Source organism: Malania oleifera, chromosome 10 (assembly GCF_029873635.1).
Source record: "Malania oleifera isolate guangnan ecotype guangnan chromosome 10, ASM2987363v1, whole genome shotgun sequence".
Lineage (NCBI taxonomy): Eukaryota > Viridiplantae > Streptophyta > Magnoliopsida > Santalales > Ximeniaceae > Malania > Malania oleifera.
In genome coordinates, this window is record NC_080426.1 from 95,147,172 (window position 1) to 95,155,023 (window position 7,852).

General features: G+C 39.2%; 1 non-coding gene across 1 annotated transcript; it reads left to right on the forward strand.

Moving 5' to 3' along the window:
* Positions 1-486: 486 nt before the first annotated feature.
* LOC131167141 (small nucleolar RNA R71) lies at positions 487-592 on the forward strand. Its single transcript, XR_009140002.1, has one exon. It is a non-coding gene; the product is annotated as a small nucleolar RNA R71 (small nucleolar RNA).
* The last annotated feature ends 7,260 nt before the right edge of the window (positions 593-7,852 follow it).

A 7,852-nucleotide genomic window follows, 5' to 3' on the forward strand; every position in this document is an offset into this window, starting at 1 on the left:
GGATGCTTATTCCACCCAGATTTGTATGTATTGTAATAGGGATCATTGGATGGACTATCGTACCAATTATGGGTAGCCTTAACTTCCTCCTGCACAAACTCAGGCTGGGAAGGCACATGGGGGAAATTGTAGCGTGTGTGTGAAGGATCACAATAAATGACACCCACATATATACATGCCATAGGTTAAGGTTGCTGTCCTAAGGACAAGAATTGGTTTAACATTTTCACTATAGTGTGCAATGTGGGCACAAGGTCATGGCCTGCGGCTAACTCATAGACTCCCTTAAGATTGGCAGTGGAAGGTTGGGATGGCCTTTGAGTAGCAACAACATGTTGTTGAGAATTTTTGACGAGGTTCTTGAAGAGAGCCCAGGCCTCATTCTCATGTTTGATGAGAAAAGTACCTTCATAAGATGCATCTTCCATGGACCTATCTCACTCAGCTAATCCTTCATAGAAGGTCTAAACCAATTGTCACTTAAGGACTTGGTGATGTGGGTATTTACGTAAGAGGTCCCTAAAGCGCTCCCATGTCTCAAAAAATAGTTCCCCGTCCAATTGTGAGAAACTAGTGATGACATTCCTTAGCTGGTTAGTCTTCCCAATGGCGAAGTACTTCTTTAAGAACTCATGTTACATGGTGGCCTAGGTGGTCACTGAGTTCGACTCTAAGGAATTCAACCAATATTTGGCCTTATTCTTCAAATAGATTGGGAAAAACCTTAATTGGAGGGCGTCATTACCAAAATTAGATATTTGGATGGTGGAACAAATTTTAAGAAATTCATCTATTTACTCATAAGGATTTTCATTTGAATTCCCATAGAAGTTGGGAAGCATCGAGATGATGGAAGTCTTAATCTCAAATTGCATCACCTTGACATCTCGGAATCGGAAACAAGATGGCGATGTGTATGTGTTGGGGGTGAAGTAGTCTTTAAGGGGCTGAAGAGGTTACTCCTCCACCACAGGTTGGTGCGGAGCTTGGGGTTCTGGATTTTGAAAGGCAGGAACTAGATTATGATCAGCCATGACTTTAGGTTCGGACAACTTAGCTAACTTGGGACTAGAGGTAGACTTCCTAATGGACTTACGAGATCTCTCAATCTTAGGGTCTATAGGCACTAACTCAGGATCCAAAGAATGCAAACCCAACATATACACATGTAGCATAGAATCAAGACTTCAGAGTATCAAACGAAAATAAAAATAAAAGAAAACAAAGGAAAACAAAGTATAATACGCTAAACTAGAAACTGACTTATAACTATAACTTAGTCCTTGGCAATGGCGCCAAAATTTGGTGGGCTCACCAAGGTTTGGGTTCTTAACTACTAAAGATAAAATTTATAAATCTAACTACTCCGAAGTTCAGTAGAACAGTAAGTAAGTCGGGTTTCGATCCACAGGGACTAAAGAACAGTTATTTACCACTTCCAACCTAGTTTACTAAAATTTTGTGTAAAAAAGGTAAAAAGGGAGAGATTTTGAAAAGGTTTCTTCTAACAACTAGTGAAAGCATGCAAATTCTATGTTAGTACTACTCCTAAAAAGCAGATCTAAGATCATGAATCAAGCCTAGACTGTCGTGCTTTCTAGCTACGTCCGGTCAGCTATCCGTCTTAGGCTAACAACTAAGTGAACCATTCGAGGGCATAACATAATGAAGGTGCACCAATCGTCCAAAGCACGATTGGGAACTAGGCTTTAATCTATCTTAACGATCACACCCCTTACATGAATCATAGCCTAATCCGTATAGGTGACTGAATCACTAGCTAGGCTATCCTTTACCCTAAGATATCATCACTCTCAGAGATGTACACTTGCATGGTATTGAAATGAAAGCATGTAAAAGAAAGCATGTAAAGATGGCTTAAATTGTAACTTGAAAGTTTGTTACTAATGATCAAGAATAAAATAGAGAACCCTAATCTACACAGAAACACGAGGAACTTGAAGGTTGTCACTGGCCTTCATGAATCCAAGCATAAACCAGTACAGAAATTGAAATCAAAAGCAGTAAATCCTAATATAATTGGCTCTTAATAGCTTTCTAGGTCTATGACAAACCTAAAAAAGGCCAAAGTGGAACCCTAAGCACATAGGCGTAGCTATTATTTATGCGCAAAAGGGTTTACAAGCTTTTAAATTCAAAACAGGAAACTACAATAGAAAATCTAGCATAGAAGATTGTCGTTGTTGACCTGGTCGTTGATTATGCGCCGAAACTGCGTAATTGGGCATCTTAACCCGGGCTTTACGGTTTATATTTTTAATTAAATGTCCAAAATTGTCCAATATTTTAATAAAGTGCCAAAATCATCATTCTTGAACTTTATTGCACTATTTATGAAGTTTTGGTAATTTTTTGTCGCAGGAAAATTCCCGGGAACCAAAACCGATACCTGTTCGTATTTTGTACATAAATTTTCTATCCAAGCTCCGATCGAGACAATTCAAATTTTTGGAGAAAGAGGAAAGGATTATCTACAACTTTTGTGTTTTGAGTTTTGTGAGATACGGGCTCCAGAAGAGTCAGATTTGCGATGAATAGAGAATGAAAAAAATGAAAAAATCAAGTTGTCGGGTCAACCCTTTCCAAACGGGTCGGGTCAGTGCTATCTGGGTCTAGGGCACCCAATGCCTCCTATTTAAGATCTCCTGTTTCTTCCCCCTGCGGAGGCAGCCCCTGGGGCTCCCCATTCTCCTCTTCTTCTTCTTCTTCTTCTTTAGTTTGTTTTATTTGTTCTTTTCATTTCTGCTTTGCTCCCTACCTCTTCTCTCTTATTCTTCCCTGCCCTTCTTCTTCTCTTCTCTCCAATTTCTCTGCTTTCTCTTGCCCAACCTCCAGCCTCTCTACTATACTTGAATCAGCAAACCACCCGTGAGCCTCCACGAGCTGCTGCACAGTCCATAGACCCGAGCTGCTCCACAACCCTCCATCCTCCGCAGCACCCTCACTCCGGCAGCAACAGATCCTCCAGCCACTTCTGTTCCTTGCTCCAAAGAACAGTAGTTGGCCTTCTTCCCCGTGAAGCAGCCTTGCTTCCATGCCAGCACAACCCGAGCACAGCAACACCATCAGCCGAACCCCACACCAGCAGCAGCAATACCAGCAGCCTCCTTCGAGCTCCTCTGCACCAGATAAGCTAGCCCCGACCCTTTGCCCAGCAGCTCTGTTTCTTTTTTTTTTTCTCTCTCTCTAGTTCTCTATCTCTCTTTTCTTTTCTTTCGTTTTATTCTATGAAGAATAGTTGTAGATTGAATTTTTTTAGTAAAAAAAATTGGATTCTTGAATGGTTATTTAAAGTTTTATTTTAGTGTTAGTATGTTCCAGTTAATTATTTTACTCAAGTAGTTTAACAAGGATTTTAATTCATAGTATTTAATTATTTTAAGGTCCGGGTAATTTTAAAATAAAAAGGAAAAAAAATAAAATATAAAAAAAATATTGTTTTGTTTTGAAGTTTTCCAAGTTTTAATTTTTCTTTTGAGGTTCAGTTTAGTTAGGGTCAGTTTCGCCAAAGTTCATATTTTTCAATTTTTTTAAAGTTCGTATTTTTATTTTTCGGTATCATTCAAAGTTTAGATTTTTGATGTGTTTGCATTTTTGTTCGAGTTCTTGGTTTGAATTATTGATCCATATTAAAGATTTGATTTTTATTGCGCGTGTGTGTGTTTGATTGAGTTTCCTTTGTATGTTTTAATTCCTTATTTGTAGTTGCCATCTTTAATAATGCGTGTTTAGGTATTTCCTTAAGTAGACGTAGGGTTTCTATTCTTGTTTTCTTTTATTTAGTGCATGTTAGTTTAGGGTTTTAAATTATGTGTCATTTAATTCATCGAAAGTGAAATTGAACCATCTTGAAAAACCCAAATCTGAACTGAGTTCAGTGTATTTTTAATTTTGATCGGAAGAACGTAAAATCTGAGATTTAACGCATTCCCTGAGGAGACGATCTAGCCCTTGGGCTAAATATTATACGACAGAACTCCTATACTTGGGACAGCTTTCGAGCTGCTCATTTTTCGAATGAGTCAGTCGCACCCATAGGTTCCCCTGGTTGCGCCCTGGTTGAGGCTCCAGAGAATTCTTAGATTCAAATTTCAGCATCCTTGACCTAGTCGCACCCTTGGATCTTGCTAGTCAAGCTGCTGGTTGAGACTTGCTGGATCTCAATCTTCAGTTCAACTTAGGGTCTCAACTTGGTCGCCTTTAATGGTCTTTTGGTTAAACACTTGGTCGAGACTCTCAATATCTTTGTATCAGTAGGCTTTTGTACCTCGACCTGGTCACGCCAAAGGGTCACTTGGTCGAGCACTTGGTCGAACCTTGCAGCATTCTTCTTTCAATCTGAACCTTGGAGTTTGTAGCTTGTGACCTAGTCGCCCCTGTGTTACTGGTGGCACCATATAGTCAAACAGAGTCTTCTTTTCTTTGATGAATCGAGGCTCTAGGGTCTTGGTTGAGCATCTAATTTGAGCTTATGCATCCCAAATGCTCCATTGGCTTCTCATATTGCTTAACTTGGTTTTAACCTATTTTTCTTAAAACATGAACAAACCTTGCATAACTCCGAACTATGATAACAAAGGGTATTTACAAGATAAATAAAGAAAAAATAAAGGTAAAAGGAGGCCTAAAATAGTGCATTTTAGGGACTTATCACCTCCTTTAGTTATGCTTCGGCTCCCAAGTAGTGACGATCAAGCTCACCAACACTAGCTTAGGGAGTTCATATGAAGACTACTTCAAAAATGGGATGTTGCTCCCTTTAAACCCTATTTTATTCGAGGTACTCCAATTCTATGAGCTTTCTTTAGGTCAACTAGCTCTGAATTCTTATTTAAGCCTAGTTAGCTTCACAACCTAGGTGAAGTTTTTAAGGTGCATGGCCAACTTGAACTTGGTTAGAACTTTCTTCCAACGTAAAGCTCATCCTCAATAACTAGGGTGGTGTTATTTAACTTATCACCCAGGTAAGAGTTTGGTACATGCCAACCCTTTATCACATCATGGGTGGAAGGGGATTATTTTTCTACAACTTAGAAAAGCTTGGTTGGCGAGGGGAGATCTAGTAAAAGGACCTTGACTTGGCTTCACATAAGAACTCACTTATTGAGTCGACTTCGTATGAGATAATCATATATGATTATCTCTTGGACTCTGTGAATATGCATGGGATAGGTTTTTATAAGCACCGACTTGAGGAGCCCATAATAGCTAGGTGTGAGCTAAGCCCATGTATCCTTCCTCCTTCTAGTAGGACTTGTCATTGATTGAAGTTCTTTTTTATATTCACTCGCCCTAGACATTTCAAATTTTCATAATCTAGTTGTGGTTCACCAACTTACCAAATGTGTATTCCTCCCAAAGGACCACCAAGGATTAAAGGAGCTTTTGCCTGAGGTCCTTATCAACACCTTAGCTCATCATAACTACAAGGTTTTAACTTCCTTTTCTTATACTTTATCTTTTCATTTATTTTGTTATCACTTTAACTTCTCTTCCTCTTTTTTTTTTTCCACTCTTTGATGCTCTACCATTTACTTGAGGAGAGAATGAAGTTGGTTGTCCAAAATTTAGATGAGTGTTATGGCAAGTTAGCCTCCACCCAGAAAGCTCTTCAAGAGGTAGAGGAGAAATGCATGATGTACCAAAGTCGAGATCATGGCTACTCCTTCCAATGCAAGAAGCTGAGGACCTAGGTAGCTAGCACTGAGTTGGAGCTAGCCCATGCTACAGGGAGGGTTGAGCAGCTAGAGGGGGAGCTAGTTGAGGCTAGGTGCACTAAAGAAAGGACGAAGGGTAGGACTGAGGAGCTTAAGGCAAGAGTTGACTAGGTCATCAGAGCTTATCATTAGTCATAGGATTATCAAAATAAACTAGTAGAGAATTACTTCACGACGTATCAAGCTGCTTTTAAGGACTGTAAGAGTCAAATTTTGTAGAAATTTCCTGACTTGGACCTAGTTGGGGTGAGCTTAGCTAGCTATAAAGAGTTCAGCAACGAGAGTGAGGAGGATTAAGTCCCTATATCATCCTTTTAATTTTTTTCCTTTGAGCTGTACTTTGGGTTTTTCCATTTTTTTAGCCACAATGTAATTTCTTTTTTGAAATCAATGAAAGATATTTTTGACCTCAACTTTGAAAATTACCTATTTAAGTGTTGGATAACCTTTTTTATTGATTTATTTGCCCCCTAAAGAGCTTCTTTGATTGGCTAACCCTACTAAGTTAGAGAGGTCTTCAAGAGTTGCAAGCCCTATCAGCTTGTATTGGTTAACTTGGCTTCCATTTTGGAGGTTTTTATGATCTTTAGACTTCATAGGCTGCTTCTTATATACCTAACTCCCACATGGGCGGTCTTTGTGCCCTCTAGGTTTGATAGGTTGCCTATGGCGGACCTCACCTCCATTTAGGAGGTCTTTATGACTTTTGAGCTCGATAGGTTACCTTTAAGGGACTTGACCTCCTCTTGGGAGCTCTTTGTACCTATTGGGCTTGGTAGGTTGCCTTTGGTTTACTTGGCCTCCTCTTGGGAGGTCTTTGTGCCTTTTGGGCCTAGAAAGTTAACTTTGGTAGACCTAGCCTCCACTTGGCAAGTCTTTGTGCCTTTAGAGCTTGGTAGGTTGCCTTGGAAGACATAGCCTCCACTTGGGAGGTCTTTCTACATCTAAGGCTTGGTAGGTTGCCTTTGGAAGACCTCCACTCCTATTGGGAAGTCTTTGTGCCTCATGGGCTTGGTAGGTTGCCTTTGGTAGGCCTAGCCTCCACTTAGGAGGTCTTTGTGCCTCTAAGGCTTGGCAAGTTGCCATTACAAATATTTATAAGCATATAACTTGGTGTTTATAAGGAACACATATCATTAATTTTTACAACAAAATATGCAATGCTAATATATGTAATCATATGTGCAACATTGATATTTACAACGACATATACAATGTTGATATTCATAATGATATACGCAATGCTAATATTTACAATAACATATGCAATGATGATATTTTACAAGGCCATATACAATGTCAATATTTACAATGATATATGATATGTTGATATTTAAAATGACATATTCATAGAAGGTGAAAGCTACTTAACTCTAGTGATGGTACCATTTCAATTGGTCGGCATTCCAACCCTTCCAGAGTAGCATGCCTTCTTCATTTTCTAGTCTATAGGTCCTTGGTTTTGCCTTTTGTATGATCCATCCCACTCCATCCTTAGTTTCTTGTAAACTGGTTATGCTACGGTAAAATCAACTCTGTGTAGCACAAGGTCTCCCACGCTACAGTTACTTTCCTTGACCCTAGCATTGTAGTATTAGGATACCTTTTGCTTGTGGGATTGTGACTTTGATCTAGGTCTATTCGCAAACTTCTTTAAGCAAGTTTAAACCTGATCATCTCAACTATTCATTTTTTTGCTCTTTGACAAATATAACTTAGTGGCTTAGCCTTCCAAGATTTATTGGTACCGTTGCCACCATACCAAAAGCAAGGTTGAATGGTGTCTCCCCCATCATTGTCCTATTGTTCGTGTGTTATGCCCATAAAATGAGGGGTATCTCCTATAACCACTTGCCATGAGATCTCCATAGACATTTTCTAAGATTTTAAGGATGATTTTATTCATATTTTCCACCTATCCGTTGATTTGAGGATGAGTGATAAGTCCCTAAAATGCATGATTTTAGGCCCTCAATTACCTTTGTTTATCCCCTTTCATCTTGTATGTAACCCTTTTTTACCATGTTTCAAAGTTACACAAGGTTTGTTCGTGTTTAAGGGAAAACAAGTTAAAACCAAGGAGTTAGGCAATACGAGAAGCAAAGAGAGAATTT